The sequence below is a fragment of the Gopherus evgoodei genome, chromosome 3 (genome assembly GCF_007399415.2).
Source record: "Gopherus evgoodei ecotype Sinaloan lineage chromosome 3, rGopEvg1_v1.p, whole genome shotgun sequence".
Taxonomy (NCBI): domain Eukaryota; kingdom Metazoa; phylum Chordata; order Testudines; family Testudinidae; genus Gopherus; species Gopherus evgoodei.
Window position 1 is genome coordinate 179996857 of NC_044324.1, and position 17161 is coordinate 180014017.

Sequence of the window (17161 nt, forward strand, 5' to 3'; positions counted from 1 at the left end):
GTTCTATGTTCCTTTAAGGCATTATATTTAAATGCCATGAATAGAAATACAAAATATGACATACACACAAGGGGACAGAATTGCTGCTGCTGCTGCTGCTGCTGCTGCTGCTGCTGCTGCTTGGGAACCACATCTTTTAATTCCTTGACTTGTCTGCATTTAAAATCTCAGTTGTAATGTTGTATTTGAATTTAATTGTATTCTTAATGATCCTGTAAAGGTGTCCTGTTTCTACCCACACTCAAAAGTAAGGTAAATAATGATAAAAACTGATTTGCTAATAAAAGGCTTGAACCTGTGCCCATTGAAGTTAATAGCAAAGCTTACGTTGACTTCACTGGTTCAGGATCAGGCTCAAAGCTAGCTTTCTCTTATGATGTTTTTTTTTTCATATTTATGGGTCTGTGATCAAAAGCCAGAGCTTTGGCTGCTAAAATACATGCCCTCTAAATCATGTTTAAAAGTGAATATCAGTGTTTAAAGTTTATATATTTCTTTGCCAGCCTCCTTATGAGAAATCACTTATTTTTTAAGATTATATTTGAATGTTCTAGTTTTGTTTGTAATCATTTAATTGATTTATTTTTTCTTAATAGCTGTCTGTTCACAAATTGTCCTTTTTCCTAGCGATTTCTCTATGAACGTAAATGTTAAAATGTGTATATTTCTTTTTTATATTATTTTATTATATGTAGAGGGTCTTCTGGGGTTTTTCTATGATAATTCTTTCTTTAACTTCAAATCCTTGATGGGTTTGGGAGATTTATTATTATAGATTGATTTTTTTCCTCCGTAAAGATACTGATTTGTTCTTGAATCTTGGGTACAAGGTGCTTGTAAATAGAAACCTTTTAGTTTTATGATTTATTTATATCCTAATTAAACATTTTTAGAAGGTTGAGTTTAGTAATATTTTCCTGGACAATCAGTGAATCTAATCTCTGTACTAAACCTGTTTGTATTCACCTATGCTTAACCAGTAGTTAGTTGTTCAGTAAGTTTTAGAAATATTAATTATACCAGTCCTTTAGAAGATAATATTTTTATAGTCTTGAACAATATGAGTTTTAAAATTTTCATACACAGACATATTTTCAAACCTTATGTTAGAGTGCACGTAACGATCATATGTATTACTGTTTTCACTATGTAACGGTTCTGACTCAGGCTAGTCCTAATAATTTTTGTTGCAAGTACTAAACAGTCCTCTGCTGCTGTCTGCAAGTCAGTTGTGCTGGAATGTTGTTGTATTCACTGTCTTTTGTAAAGTCTTTATAAATGTTTGAAAGTGCAAGCAAGGAAATTCCATGTTAGCCTGACAAGGTCTTTCGGTTACTTTTGTTGTTGTCGTTCTATTTAAAACACTTATTTCAGCCTAAAAGAAATTGCATCCCTTTACATGTACATCTCTACTTCGATATAATGCTGTCCTTGGGAGCCAAAAAATCTTACTGCTTTATAGGTGAAACAGTGTTATATTGAACTTGCTTTGATCCACCGGAGTGCGCAGTCCCGCCCCCTGGAGCAGTGCTTTACCGCGTTATATCCAAATTCATGTTATATCGGGTGGCATTATATCGAGGTAGCAGTGTATTGTAGACTCATAGACTCATAGACTTTAGGGCTGGAAGGGACCTCAAGAGGTCATCGAGTCCAGTCCCCTGCCCTCATGGCAGGACCAAATACTAAATACCAAATTATAAACAGGAACACATCTGGGAGCCATGATTGGCCAACCTGCCGACACAGCAGATAAAAAAACCGGCCCAGCCCGCCAGGGTGCTTACCCTGGTGAGCTGCGTGCCAAAGGTTGCTGATCCCTGGTGTACACTATAGTGCTACAGCAGCACAACTCCTTTGGAAACTGATTTTATGCTTTGGTGTAAAGGTATCTGAGAGGGTGCAATTTTTATTAAAAGAAAATATTCCATACATATTGTACCTTGCAATGAGAAACAAAATGTTAGTGTGGAAATGGGTGGAATATCAGCTTTCTCTGTGTGTGACTGCTGTTCTTTCATTCCGTTTGCTTAGCTATAAACTAGGGGCACAGTTCTGCAAGGTGCTGAGTGCCATCAACTTCATGATTTTGGCACCTTTCAGAATTGGACCCAAAGTAGAGATAATCCTGCTCCCAATCAAATCAATAGCAAAACTCCCAGTGGCTTAAATGGAGCAAGAGTGGGTCCTAAAAGTCATGTTCTCACACATTTAAAGAGGCACTGTGTGGTAATTTTGACCAAAGTTTTAAATGGTTTTTTTAAATAAAAGATTTTACACACTCTGATATTAATATAAGTGTTTTCATGTACTTCTTTATTTCAGTGAAGACTTTATTTAAAAACTTCTCTGCAGTGTTTGCAAGCCAGACTGTGCAGCATTGTGTTACTGTATGAGAACCTCACAGCGAAACTTTCAAAAAAGTTGAAACTAATTCGCTCACTTTCATTGCCTAAACTGAAGATAGTGCAAAAGATAACCAATTTAACTGTTAAAAAGTAAAATAAATCTAAGAATTCTTAAACTATTAATAATCTAAGGCCAATTTTGAAGAGTGATAAGTGGCTACAGGTACAGTGACTTGTGGTTGCTCCACATTGAAGACACATAAAGGAGCCTGATTTTCAAAAGATGTTGAGCAGTCTTTTCTGAAAATCAGGCTCCATTAAGGTGTCTGTTAAGGTCAAGTTGGACACCCAAAATCGCTAGTCCCTTTTGAAAATCTTGGTCTAATTTATTGCTAAAATGGGTAAGGGACTTTTAGGGGGAGGAAAGGGGAACAAAATATAATTTTTAACCTGATGGTGTCCCGTTAAGATAAATCCAATAATGAGTCTAGTCTGATCATAAAGCATAATAAGTACATGAGCCTGTATTTTCAGGCCTTGGTACCTAAAATGAAATATAAAAATCCATATTTAGACAACTAAATACTATAAAGCTTCATCTACGTAGTTTACCTGCACAAATGTTAGTAACTTTGGGAGCTCTAGTGTAGATGGCTTTCCAACACTGACAAGGGTTTTCATCACTGTCAATTAAACCTCTTTATATAAAGTAATGATTGGGGCTTCTAGGTGCTACAGTAATACAAATAAATAATAGTAATTATTAATAATAATGAAGCTGAAGGTGGCTGATAAGGCTACTAACAAATGGACTGATTTTCAATGTTGCTACACTTTCCATTGACGTCAATGGGAGTTCTGAGTGCTCAGCACCTTGAAAAATCAGACCACTCACAGCCTAAATATGTATTTAGATGACTAACTTTAGTCATCGCATTTGAATATGTTGGTCCTAAGTCTCTTTTTCGAGGTACACTTTCTGCACCCTGGGCCTGATTTAAACCTCACTGAATTCAAGGAGAGTCTTTCCAGTGACTTTAGATGAAGCCCCATGATAGTGTGCTAAGCATTGTTTAATCTAAATTGTAATTGAAGTGTACTGATAATTCTCTGTCGTTCATAACAGCCATCTACGCATGATAAAGGAACACTATTGCTCAGTATTCTCACTGTTAGTCAACTTCTAACAATATCATAGTCATTTTTATTTTCAGGATTAAACCCCAAATCCTACACAATATTACAAAGAAAATGTATACCAAAGAAGCTCTTACAACACAAAGTGAGCAGGAAAAATAATATTTTCTACATTTGGAATTTTCCACAAATCATGTTTGCAAATCCATGTGACCTCTGTTACAAGAGTTGCTTAAATCATCATTTGTCTGTTTTTTTTAACATGACTGTCAACTTGTTGGCAGCTGAAGGTCGCAGCATACCCTAGATGGAAGAACACAAAGGAAAGTATGTTGCATAGTGAAATGGAACTGTGACTCAGCTTTTTCCAAAAGTATCATTGAGTTGTTTGTTTGTGCTACTTCCTCTTAGCTAGCAAGAAATGCCCTAACATATTGGAATAATAAAATGTTCTGAACTTTTCAGCAGGACTTGCTCTTGAAATTTGCTAAAAATCGTGAACAGCAAAAAATAGTAAATAGCAATGCAGTTTCTTAGTTGTAAATCTGGTGTAGATTTCACATGATTTTGTAGTAATTTTAAATTTTGGTACAAATTTTATTTTTCTGGTCCATTTAGACAGTGCCTGACAATGTGGGGTGAGGCAGAAGCTTTCTACCAAGATTTTCTCTCTCTCAAAACCTGTATCAGTGCTGCTTCGCAGGCCTTCCATAGCAAGTTCCACAGAGGGCTGCTGGAAGGATTTGGAGATTTTTCTCTACATTAGTGAGAAATGTCCTCACAATGTCTCCTGTCCTGACAATGCCCCCATATGCACTCAATCTCACCCTGGATGAAGATTATTAGTGTTCCTATTGAGAATGATCTACATGAGGATGTCTGTGCAGAGTGCTATTTCTGATAGGATTAATAATATTGCTTTTGCAGCATATATGTGCACCCATTTGGGGGTATTTTTGTGGGTAGCCAGAATTCGATTCAGTCCATGGTAGTTATATTAATATCTATTATTAGCAATTAGTACGGATGCTGCCTTGGGCTAGAAGAAGAAGTATATAGACTTAGACATAGGCCGTGAGTTCTATGGGCCTATAGTGCCTGGGCACCAGGACTATTCCTGGCCTGGGGCCCGGCTCCAGCACTGTTTGAGGCCAGGTATCTCCCTCGGTCCCACCTGCCACCCCTGGGCGCTCCCCCCCCATGTGTCCCTGGGCGATTTAAAATGGCCCTGGGTCCTGCACCCACCACTGGCAGCACAGCAGAGCCGAGCGGCTTCTGCCTGCTCGCTCCATGTGGCTGCTGGCCCCTCCCTATGGCCCCTGGTGGGGGTGGGGGTTGGTTCTGTGTCCACATGCGCTGCTCCCCGCCCAAGCACTCCTGCGGCCAACAGGAAGTTACAGGGGCAGGGCCAGGGCGGAGCAGCATGCGGAGACCCACCCAGTCTAGGAGCCTCAGGTAAGTGCTACCCCCCCCAAGAGCCTGCACTCCCACCCGTTCCCACACCCCCACTCCTGTCCCCAAATGCCTTCCTAGAGCCTGTACCCCTCCCCCTTTCTATAACCCCCCCCTCCCCACCCAAACTCCCTCCCAGAGCCCAACCTCTCATCCCTTCTTCACCAAATTCCTTCCCAAAGCCTGCACCACTCCTGCATCCCAAACCCCTGCCCCAGCCCAGGGCCTGCACCCTAGCCCAGGGCCTGCACCCCAGACCTCCTCTCCCCACTCAAACTCCTTCCCAGAACTATAGGTGGGGGGGGGGGACGAACTTGGAGTGGGCGGGCTCTGGCCGTTCTGGGCACCACCAACATTTCTACAAACTTGCCACACCCGGACATAGATTAAGAGGCCTTTTGCCTTTAGTGTCTGTTGTCCACGGTTTCATATTACTTATTCCTAAGAATCTATTAATATGGAGAAGGACTTGGGATGTTTTAATCGCAGAAATCTAACACATTAATGGCAACTGGTTAAAGTTCCAGGAAGGAGAGAGTTCCTTGTAAATGCTTCACATATCTGTACTGTTCTTCTGGTTCTCATCTTTCAGCCACTGAGAACAAAGAAAACTGTGATATCCATAATGGAGAAAAATGTAGTAATTTTAGATTTAGGGCCAATTTTATCTGCCTGTTTTTCTGTACAAAAGATAAGTCACAGTGGGAGGAATTCACTAGCTATGTTCATGCAAGAGAGCTTCAGAGGGACCATAAGATTCCTTCCCTTACCTCCCTTCCAGAAATAAACCTGGAGCAAGAGGTCCTTTGGCTGAGCTGCAGGACAGCCATAGCTAGCTCTGAATACTTCCTTCCACTCCCAGGCTCCACAAGAGGGCCTCAGCACAGGAGACATTCTGGAGGAGAGAGGAAGAGTAACCAGAATGCTTTATGCTCCAGCTGTTCTGTATCCCTGCAGTGATCCATAGGGACCATTGCAGCTAGAGTACAAGTTAGGGCCTCAGTCCTCATAGCTTCTGTAATCTGGGCTGGGAACCACGTTGGACTGTGACAGCTCCTGAATAGAGGAGGTGCAAACCACATCTCCTAGGTCCTTGTACCAGCCCTATCACCAGAACAGGCATGAATCTGGCTTGGTGTCGACAGCCCTGCAATTATCATGAGCAACTGTACAATAACAAATTGTGATCTATGTGGTTATTGTGAATTTGTTTTCTGCGGACTATGGATATGTCTTCTTTACTGTGTAAGCTTGAGTTATCTGCACTTGAGTTACTTTTCTTGAGCTGGCCTGGTTGAAGTGAGAGGAGCCATACTATGAAATAACACTTGGGCTGCTATGTTCATATTGGTGCTGGCACTGACTGGTGTGTGGCACAGGCTTATGGTGCGTTGTGATGAAGTAAGTTGAACTGCTCTATGAATTATTTCCTGATGAATTGTGGAAGATTTGTCTGACCTTTCTGGGCATATGGGGCAAGTGTGGGAAGGCACTGCACTTGAGTGGAGCAAGCCTGAGTCCACACTGCTGAGTGGTTACGTTAGTGGCTGACAGGCTGTGTGAACTCAGGCGTTAGCCTGTACCCGGTGATGGCCAGCCAACTCAAGTTAAAAGCACCACCACACTTGAGTGAAGGGTTTTTGTGCATGGACAGGCCTTGAGTTGTAACTCAACTTTTCATGGAAAACAAGATATTGTATCTTTTAATGTCTAAGGGCAGGTCTACACTACGGGGTTAAGTCAACCTAAGTTATGCAACTCCAGCTATGTGAATAATGTAGCTGGAGTCGACGTAGCTTAGGTTAACTTATTGCGGTGGCTACACTGCGCTGGGTTGATGGGAGAAATTCTCTGGTTGACTTACCTTACTCTTCTCGTTCTGGTGGAGTACCGGAGTCGACAGGAGAGCCATCTGTAGTCGATTTAGTGGGTTTTCACTATGTCGATCCCTGGTAAGTGTAGACAAACCCTGAGGTATCTGCCTGTAAGCAGTAACAGAAGCCATTTTTTGAGGCAAGACTTGATCTAACATGTTATAGAGGACACAAACTGTTTTCCCTCATGGGCCTTGTCTTTACTAGGAAGTAAAGTTGTGTTCTTAAGTTAGCTGACTCCCATTAACTAGCTCAGGGAAAAATCCTAGTGGAGACAAAGTAGTTTATAGTTTTGACTTAAATAGGTAGGTCAAATTAAAGACTAGGCTCCCTTGTAATCAAAGAATATCACAGTTGGAAGGGACCTCAGGAGGTCATCTAGTCCAACCCCCTGCTCAAAGCAGGACCAATCCCCAGAATGGCCCCCTCAAGGATTGAACTGACAGCTCTGGGTTTAGCAGGCCAATGCTCAAACCACTGAACTCTCTCTCTCCTCCCTTCCCTTCCCTTTAACTTGACCTATTAACTTGTGTGAAAACTACACATTTGCCTTGTCTTCCTTAGGATTTTAACTCAAATGAGTTAAGAACACATCTTTCTTCCTAGTGAAACTATAGCCCATGGAAACTTTATTTCTTTTCATTCTTGTTTTGTTGTTTCCTTTGATCTATAAAATAAAAGCCATTCAGCCATACTGACTAAAAATATTTAGTTGTTCTTTATGTATGGAAAAATGTAACACACAGTAGTGTGAACATGTCTTACAGGTAAAAAAATCAGTAAGTCAATTTCAGTTCAAGCTTTTAAAGAATTCTAAACAGTGTGAAAAAATCGTTTAAAATAATTTTAACTATAACTTAATTGTGTCTAATTGTGTCAGTTTTCAATTACTAGTTAATGCAGACAAATATCACAGCATATATTGGATTGCAGATTTTTTCTATGCAAATGGATTTAGTCAGATAGCTATAAATATGGGCTTCAAGATTACAAAATATCTAACCGAAATGGGCTATACTGAAACAAACTTCAGGTCCTGACTTAAATCTAAAAAGCCAGGAAATTTAGTGTTGAGACTGAAACACGTTCACTGTTCTCAACATGTAGGATAGGCAAGAACATTACAACTTCCTTTTTTTTAATCATAGCAAATAAATATATATTGCTCAAATGCCACGTGGTCTGAGCCTCCTTGGACTGAATATTATCAGTGGATTAAAAAAGTTGACTGAGATTTATAAAAAGTACAAACCACTTACTCAGGAAATCCCTTAACTAGCGGACAGAAAGGCTAATGGGGAACCAATTTAAAGTAACATATTCTATTCAGTTTGATTGTCATTAATTTAGGATGTAACCCAATTTCTTAACACAATTCTATAAATGTATTGTTTATTGATACTGTAATACAATATTAGAACAATTCTAGATAACTTGATGGAACCACAGTTATTCATGTAGTGTAGATAGGGCCCCCACTGACATAAGGCCTCACACTCTGGTCTTAAATCTTTTCCAGGAAGTTGAGTGAAGCCCACCAAATTTTGTGTGTGAATTAATTGATTTGTGGATTAGCAAAGTGAGATTAACGTAGTTTTACTCTTTATATATTTTCATTCTGGACTTCTCCATGTGACAGTGGAAGATCAATGGGAGTTCTGCATGCAGGGTGACCACAGGATCAGGCCCTTTCTACTGCATGTAGCAATGGCAGCAATGTATTCGTAGTTAAATTCACATGCATATTTTTAATGTGCATAAATATTAATTATCATGCAATCTTTAATTACAAGATCTCATGTAATTTCTGATATAATACAATATAATATTATGCAATTACGTAAGCACTTAGCACTCTGTTGTGAGGTTAAAAATGTACCTATGTGTATGCAAAAAAGCCCACCAAAATACCAACTTTAAAAGATAAATACTTTGAAATGTCAATGACCAATGGTCTTTGGTTATTTTATATTATTTGTGGTTATAATTACATATTGACAAAATGAATTATTTTTTGTTGTAAACCCTCTTAGGTTTGACTTGTATGACATTTTCATCAAAAGACAATCATACATGAAAACATTTGAGTCTGAAATCAAGGACAATTACTAAAATTAGAACAAGTTATTTCTTAACAGTGAGGTAACATATTTCACTGGAAACTTCTCCTCAGTGCCATTTGCCCCTAATTGGCATATGTAACTGACATCTTGTTACAGCTGATTATGAATGCTGCATAGCATGTCACAAAAACAACAAGGGCGTTTATTATGAATCTTTAATTTTCAACCTTGTGTGCTAGTAAGACTATTTGGAAAGAAACCAAGTTTTGGGATTTCGTGTGACTCACTGTGGTAAATAATTCTTAATCCCCAGAGAATGTATATTCAACAAACTTGGAAAGTACATTGTTGATTACATAGGAGGTATGTGTGAATTGCTTACATATTGCCATGAAATTGCTTAGTAATCTCTTGCATAAGTGAATTTTACTTGCAGAGAAATTCCATGAAGTACAGCACATCACAGATTTAATCAGTTATTGAGAATATATTTGCATTCCTCAAATCTGTGATTTGAAACAACTGCATAGTAGGGAGATGTGCTATGTCAGAAGTTCTTGGCAAAACCCAAAACCACACAAAATAAACTTGGTTTTAAGTTTTGTTACCGATATTAAACTCAAATGAGGTTCATGAGTCAACTTATTTTTTACAAATGTATTACAATTATTTTTCTTTATTTGTTATTCCTAGAGGCCTCAGTCAGGAAGGGGACTAGTGCTAGGGACTGTACATTCATGTAAGAGACAGTCCCTGTGATGTTCTGGGTATTACCTAGACCACAAAGAGTTCTTGTCACTGCCTGCCTTCTAACTTTCGGTGTGTTAATACTATTCTGTTATTGCTCAGAACTCTGATAACCAGTAGCCAGCCTACAAGCATAGAGGTCTCAGACCTGGCTTACACTAGCCTAGTTACTTCTTGCAGGATGATCTCAACAACCTGTTCTGGTCCCAAGTTCCCCCAAATCCATCTCCCCAAGTACTTAACTACCAGACACTTGGACTTTTCCGCTCTGATTTGTCACCTCTGAAGGGTGAAACCTGGCCCCAGTTATCAGTTCACTTTGGCACACACACTCCACACAGTTTGCACAATAGAGACCGGCTTGGGATTAAAATAAACAACAATTTTATTTAATAGAAAAATCATAGTTTCAGAGATGAAACAGTAAGGAAAAGCAAACACTACAAGTTATGCAGAAAATAAACATAAAGGTGCAAACTCAGGCTTTACGCGTCTATATTAGGTAAATTTCATTTTCTAATATAAATTTCCTGTTGCCTCTGAACAGTTTCCTAGTATGCCCTTTGTCATAGAGGCGATCGATCTAGTGCTTCTGAGCACACCACTCAGATGCTGGCGCTCAGTTTCTGGATAAGCCTTCATTCAAACCCTCTTCCCTTTTAACAAGATTTGCAGTTTCTTTTCCTTTCTTTCTGACTATGATAATTAATGGTTACACTGTAGAGCAGGGGAAACTTCCTCCTTCCTTAAGTTTTCCAAGACTGCTTTTTTTTTTTTTGGCATTTTGTTGTGTTTTATTCCCTGTCTGATTGCTTCCCCTCACTGCTGTGAAGTGATGCTGGAGTTGCACCACAGTTACAATAATAATATTCTACACATGCATATAACCCTAACCTGTATACATCTCTTCTAAGTCCAGAACATTACAAGCTTTCATAAAGACCTTGCTTGACATATATTTATACACAATAATATTTTATACAACTAGTTGATTCAGTTGCTTATTCTTTGGGGTTCGGAAACTCTGTTCTCCCCTTTAGGTGTCTGGAAACCTGATTGTCAGTCTCTGATTTTGAAATTATACAAAATTCATGAAATGCAATGGCTTTGCCACAAAACCAAGAGAAACTCTATATAATTTTGAGTTTGCTTGAGCCCTAAATTGAAAGTTGGGGGTTATGAACCCTTTTTGATCAGTCAAAAAAACATGTGCACAAACCTTTGTGAAGTGAATCTGCTGTTTTCACATAGCAAAGATTTGTATTTCTGCTATAGAATGTATAGGTGATTTTATAAATTTATTCAGAATATTTGCTATCACTATAAATTATACTGTATGCTTTAAAATAAACAATCCTAATACACCTCTACCCCGATATAACGTGACCCGATATAACATGAATTTGGATACAACGTGGTAAAGCAGCGCTCTGGGGGGGTGGGGCTGTGTGCTCCAGCAGATCAAAGCAAGTTCAGTACAATGCAATTTCACCTATATTGCGGTAAGATTTTTTGGTTCCCGAGGACAGCGTTATATCGGGGTAGAGGTGTATATATCTTCACATGTACAGTATGTATATATATTTTATCATGTATTAATACTGTAGTTTTTCCATCTTTATAAATATGCTGTATAAACATTTACTAGAATTCTCATGCAGTGTCTTTTTTCTTCACTAAATGCTGTATCACATTTGTTCACTGATTTCAGGGGGACTATTCATGCTTAAATGCTTTGCTGGATCAGAATCTAAGGGCTCAATCCTGCACTTCACCTATACAGAATGTTGCTTGTATATTTGCAAGATAAAAAGTGATAAATAGGGCAGGGAGTACAGATTATGCATTGCCGAGGGTGCTGCTGCATAGTCATCTAGTTACTCCTTCTAGAAGCAGAGTGCTTGTAGCTAGGTGCCTGAATAGGTTGATGAGAAGTGCACTTAAATTCATCTCCACAGACAGGTACATTCTCTACCTCTTCCCTGCTCCTTCTTTATCTTGAACCTTTGAGAATAAGTAATTAAATGTGAAAGGAGGTTGAGAACAAGATTGTGCTCCCTGCTGCATAAGGATTTGTTGGATCAAGGTCCACAGGGGTGGAATTCCAGAAACCTGCATAAAGCCAAGCAGAAACCTGCATAAAGCCAATTAAGCTTTACCTGGGTGCCAAATGTAAAGGTTGGTGGAGACTAAATCCACCCCCCAACCTGAGGACAGTTCCAATGCCCTTCACACAAGGATTCCTGGTCACTGTCTGAGCATAGATTCAGAAGGCTTTTCCCTGATTCACGTCCAGCATTCCCTCATTCCCTTGCCTATTTACCTTGCTAGGCATGTGGAAATTCTTTTAAAAAGGCCATGTTTTTGGAGTTTAATGTACCCACCCTATACACACTCATATCATATATCATTTGAAAGCTTTTTTTTTTTTGTGTGTGCATTTAGTTGAGGTATGATGTGGAGCTGTCAAGTGGTGCCATAAGTCTGTAGGCAAGGTAAAATAATGGTTCCCAAAATGAGAAAGCGTCATTTTTGTACAGCTCTAGAAAAGTGACTATTTTTACTGTTTAAGTTAATTTCCACAGCTTAATGTGGTGTTTATTGGTCAAAGCCACCAAATGACAGTGTATTACAAGATTTTTATTAGGTTTGCATGAGCAAGTAGCTTTTTTCCAGAGATTGTGAAACTTTAGAATGGGGCAAAGATGATGAATATCAACATTTTGCAGTATACTCACATGTTGTCAAAGTATCACACAAGCAATTATAATAATTGTCTATATTTTCAATTGAAATTTGTTGACCAGATCAATCTCTTGTGCACTGATAGCAGTAGATTGCATACCCATTGTTGTGTACTGCATCGTGGATAGATATAAATGTATGTGAATTCCTTATGTAGTGCTTCTTCATTTGTAAGCTTTTGTATATACAACATACCATGTAGTCTTCCTGATAAAAGATTTTAATTTGTAAATGCATGTACTACTAGATTTGAAATATTCTAGAAACTAGCTTTTTATTTCAGTGACACTTATGCGCAAGTCAGTATTAGTGTTAGCGGTGACAATACACAGCTTAAATTGGACTTCAATCAAAGTGCTCACTAAAGAAAACTAATATATAGATCTAATTTAGCACTAGCCTGGATACTTGTACAAAATGAAAAATGATGGTAGTGGTGGTGGTTATGCTAATGATACACTTTCAGAATTTTACGTCTATTGGGAAGACATGGAGGGTACAAGCCCTTTAAAGTTTACATCAAAAAGAAAAAGACTCTACACATTTTGAGAAATGTGTTATTTGTCAAGAAAATAAAAAAGAATGCAAAACTATCAAAAGCCACTGGTGCTGGATGGAATTCTGTGGTGCTGACTGTAGAAGCTAGCAGAGATTAATTTTATTGGCAGCTACTGGATGAGTTTTCTAGTTTAGACGATGTGCCACCACTTCAGTAGCACAGGGGTTGCTTTCATAAATACACAAGCAAGTCAAATTGGGCATGTCAGAGTTTTGAATGCAGGAAAGAAAACAGACTCTGATCAGAGAGCATCATGTTCACCTGCTTCTGTAGCTACCGGAGCAAGCACATACTCCAGCAAATGGTCCTGTTGCATTGTTTGCGTGAGACAAAAACACAAGAAAGTGAAGAAACTTCATAAAATAGAAATATTTGAGAGAGCAACGAATCTAATGGAGGCAGCACTTCAAAGAGGAGGTGATGACATGTTGTACAGAATATCTGTGAAAGACTTGATCGCTAAGGATGCAGTTTATCACTTCCTGTAACTTTCTTCATACTTGAGTAAAACAAAATTTAAAGCAAAACCATCTACGTGCACTTCAGCGATATAGTCACCTTAGGACATTGCATTTTATTAGCTGGCTGAAGAAACAGCCAATGATCTTATGTACAAGAGGAAGTCTTTTATTCTGTCCATGCTCCTACAAGGACATGAAGTCCTCAGATGTAGAAACTGGAAGCTATTCCAAAAGCAAATTACAGGAAAGATTAGAGAAACACTATGGTTCTGCAATTTCATTTCATGCACAGCATGGACAAGGCAAGTCTACCAACATTCTACACAGCGCAATGACATTAGCCGATGCTATCCAAGATGCTAGTAATCTGAAACAGAAGCTTAAGTCATCCAAGTATTTTATGGATGTTTTTCTGGCAAGTACGCCTGATGAATAGCTTTCAAATGAACAAGAGGTTTTGTAGAATGTTGCTTCAGTCCTTTGGTCTGAAATAGTCAAAATGAAAACCTCAGAATATTATCCAGAGCCAGGTGATTGTCATTTACAGAGGTCAGCTACTTTTGTGCCCCAGTGGATGCACAAGTTCATCCTTTGGTTGATAGATAAAGAGGCATATAATTCAGCCAGCAATGAGCGTTCTCCTTCAGAAGACATTAAAAGAAGCTCCCTCTCAATTGCAGAGTGCATAGTATTTAACAGTTCCAAAATTATCACACCACTACATGGAAACATTGCTGCACAACTATGCCATGGGTTTGGGTCTCACAATTTAATTGACATAGTACATCTTCATGGATTCTCCATCACTTATGATGGACTGAGGTGGTTCATCATGAGTGCTGCAAAAACTGCCATAGAAAGATTCCAAATGGAACTGTATCACTTTATGCGGGCAGAAATCTCCTCCATGAAGGCGATGATAATATAGACATCAATGAAGAAACCATTGATGTTAAGAATACCTTCCATTCAATGGCTAGAGTGGTATTTCAAGAATGGTCTGTAGACAGTCCAGCATCCCAAGAAATATCACTGAAGTGTGGGAAAGAGAACTTACTTACTCCGCCTGGTTTTTTAGTGTCTATCAAAGTTATGAATTTAAGCTCCTAGGCTCATCTATTATAACCTAATGGCAGATGATGCTGAACTCAGTTTAGCCAGGGGGGACTTAAAGCCGGCATTCCACACAATCTGTAATCTCAGAGGTCAAGAGGTAGTTACTGTGAAAGAGTATCTTGAACGACAGCCAAGGCCTTCCATGTAAATCGGATGATGACATCCTCTCACGCTAGCTGGAATATTATCACAGCACTCTGAACCACCCTCCAGCTGCCGCTTGCTCAGAGCTGGATGATTTGTCAGTCACTGTGGTTTTGGACCCAGACCCTTGTACTAACACACTAACATTGGATGAAGTGAAGCACGCCATCAATCAGGCTTTACAAGGAAGAGGTCTACATTAGATACCATTTTGGCCCTCTGCTTGTTGTCAGAGATACATCGTGGGTTCAAGAAGCCCCTGCTCGTGGCATATGTGAATCTTAAGGCTGCGTTTGATTCAGTTGACAGAGTTGTGCTATGGAGGTCCGTAAAGAGTGTAGGTGTTCCAACCACTCTGCTGGAATTGATTAGCAAGCTGCATAATGGAACTACTGCCTGTGTACATCTTGGGAATCGGATGTCAGCACCTTTTAAATCAGTATCTGGTGTCAGGCAGGGCTGTGTCTTGACCCGTGCACAATTTTGTTGGGCAATGGATTTCATAATGCATAGGGCCCTACCAAATTCACAGGCCATTTTGGTCAATTTCACAATCATAGGGTTTAAAAATCCATAAATGTCTCAGTTTCAGATATTTAAATTGTAAATTTCATGGTGGTGTTAACTAGGGGGTATGACCCAAAAGGGAGTTATGGGGGGGCAGCTGACAAGGCTATTGTAGGGAGGTTGTGGTATTGCCACCCTTTCTTTTGCACTGCTGCCTTCAGAGATGGGGGGCCGAAGGGTAGCTGCTGGCTGGGTGCACTGCTCTGAAGGCAATGCTACCTCCAGCAGCAGCACAGCAGTAAGGGTGTAGTAATACCATACCATGCCACTCGCCATAGGTGCTGACTCCGTGGGTGCTCCAAGGCTGGAATACCCGCAGAGAAAAATTAGTAGGTGCTTAGCACCCACCGGCAGCCAAGCTCCCCTCTCCCCGCCCCCCCAGCACCTCTCACCTGTCAGTGGCCCTTCTGACCACCTCCTCCACCTCCCTCCCAGGGCCTCCCGCCTGCTGCAAACAGATGTTTTGCAGCTTGTAGGAAGCTCTGGGAACTCAGGGGAGGAGGTATGGAAGAGCTGGAATGGGGGCTTGAGTAAAGGAGCAGGGCAGGAGTGGGGCAGGGGTGGGATGGAGTGGGGGCTGGAGCTTGGGGAAAGGGGTGGAGTGGGGCAGGGGCCTGGGGCAAAGGGGGAGGTTGAGCACCCCCCCAGCTAGAATAGAAGTTGGTGTCTATGCCACCCGCACTTCTGCACTGCTGCTGTCAGCGGTGCTGCCTTCAGAGCTGGGCTCCTGGCCAGCAGCCACCGCTCTCCACCCACTCAGCTCTGTGAAATCCGGTTTCCTCTACAACAGCCAGATTTCAATGTGAGAGACTAGATTTCACAGAGGAGATCATATTTCCTGTTCACCTTAGGTCGTAGAGTCCTAATAATGTAGCATTCTGTCAGGTCCATAGGCATTAAGATTGGTGATCTCTCGTTCTCAGACCTTGACTAGGTGGATGACATTGTTCTTCTAGTACAGAGCCCTAACAGGTTTCACAAGGCACTCCAGCAAATGGAGGAGGAGTCAGCTAAGGTCAGCCTCCATGTTTCATGGTCAAAGAGAAAGCTGCAAAATCTAGGATCAGGTCCACCCGCAACCTCAATCTCTTTGGATAGTGAACCTGTTGAAGCAGTCTCCAGCTTTTGCTATTTAGATTCTATACACACCAGTTCCTCCAACTCTCACATGGAGGTTCTCCAACAGATTGGCATTGCAACATCTGCCATCAGTTGTTTACAATGAATTTGGAATCAATATCATCTCAGCATGACAAACAAGTTCAGGATCTATTTGAGCTGTATCATCTCTGTACTGCTATACGGTTGCAAAACATGGACACTATGCCTCTCAGACTGGGCAAAGCTGGAGGCTTTCAACACAGAATTCCAATGTTTAATATTAGGCATAAAGTGGAATGACTTCATCTGTAATGCAGATGTTTACAGTCGCTCCAGTTTACAGACTACTGGGGCCATTGTCCGCAGACGTCATCTTCCAGCAACTGCCATTCTCCAAGTAGTTCTTAAATCTGGGATAAAATTCCACCAACTGAGGGGTGGAGGTGGCCCAGACCCCTATTACATGAGTGTTCTGACATTGGACTCTTGGCCTGTCAAGCCCTTGTGGCAGCACAGGACCAGACCACATGGTGAATGATTGCTGCGGCCAACCATTTAGTTAAGCATTCAAGAAGAGAAGTTCATCTTTTGAATGTGTTGTGCAGGTGTCCTTTGAGGATGAAGATTTAGAGGACAGATGTGGAGTGATCATTTTGTGAAAAGTATTTGCCCTTGGGTAGTATTCTGTTTTTGTCTTTTATCATTTTTCTACTTGAGCTCATTTGAGAGCATGTTGATTGGCTCATTTCACCCACATAGTTGTTATTACGGCATTTAGTGCTCTGGATAAAGTATACCACATGTTGTAATAGGCGTGTATCGGACCCCTGAATCATGAAAGTTGTGT